This window comes from Amphiprion ocellaris, chromosome 7 (genome assembly GCF_022539595.1).
Source record: "Amphiprion ocellaris isolate individual 3 ecotype Okinawa chromosome 7, ASM2253959v1, whole genome shotgun sequence".
NCBI classification, from domain to species: domain Eukaryota; kingdom Metazoa; phylum Chordata; class Actinopteri; family Pomacentridae; genus Amphiprion; species Amphiprion ocellaris.
In genome coordinates this window covers 11,554,292-11,554,985 of record NC_072772.1, presented here as the reverse complement: position 1 = coordinate 11,554,985, position 694 = coordinate 11,554,292, and positions in this window count along the sequence as shown.

Sequence of the window (694 nt, the reverse complement as noted above, 5' to 3'; positions counted from 1 at the left end):
AAAAAAAATGAGATTTTTCAAACATGTTGTAAAAACGTGCCATATGATGAAATAATGTAAAGGAGGGCGTGAAAAACACTCCAGAAAGGTTTTCTTTGAAAAAAAAATCATCATGAATTTTGGCCCAAAAAAAAACGCCTTACTATACTATGTCGAAAAAAAATTAGATTTTTCAAACATGTTGTAAAAATGTGCCATATGATGAAATAATGTAAAGGAGGGCGTGAAAAACACTCCAGAAAGGTTTTATTTGAAAAAAAAATCATCATGAATTTTGGCCCAAAAAAAACGCCTTACTATACTATGTCGAAAAAAAATGTGATTTTTCAAACATGTTGTACAAACGTGCCATATGATGAAATAATGTAAAGGAGGGCGTGAAAAACACTCCAGAAAGGTTTTCTTTGGAAAAAAAATCATCATGAATTTTGGCGCAAAAAAAACGCCTTACTATACTATGTCGAAAAAAAATGAGATTTTTCAAACATGTTGCAAAAACGTGCCATATGATGAAATAATGTAAAGGAGGGCATGAAAAACACTCCAGAAAGGTTTTCTTTGAAATAAAAATCATCATGAATTTTGGCGCAAAAAAAACGCCTTACTATACTATGTCGAAAAAAAATGAGATTTTTCAAACATGTTGTAAAAACGTGCCATATGATGAAATAATGTAAAGGAGGGCGTGAAAAAC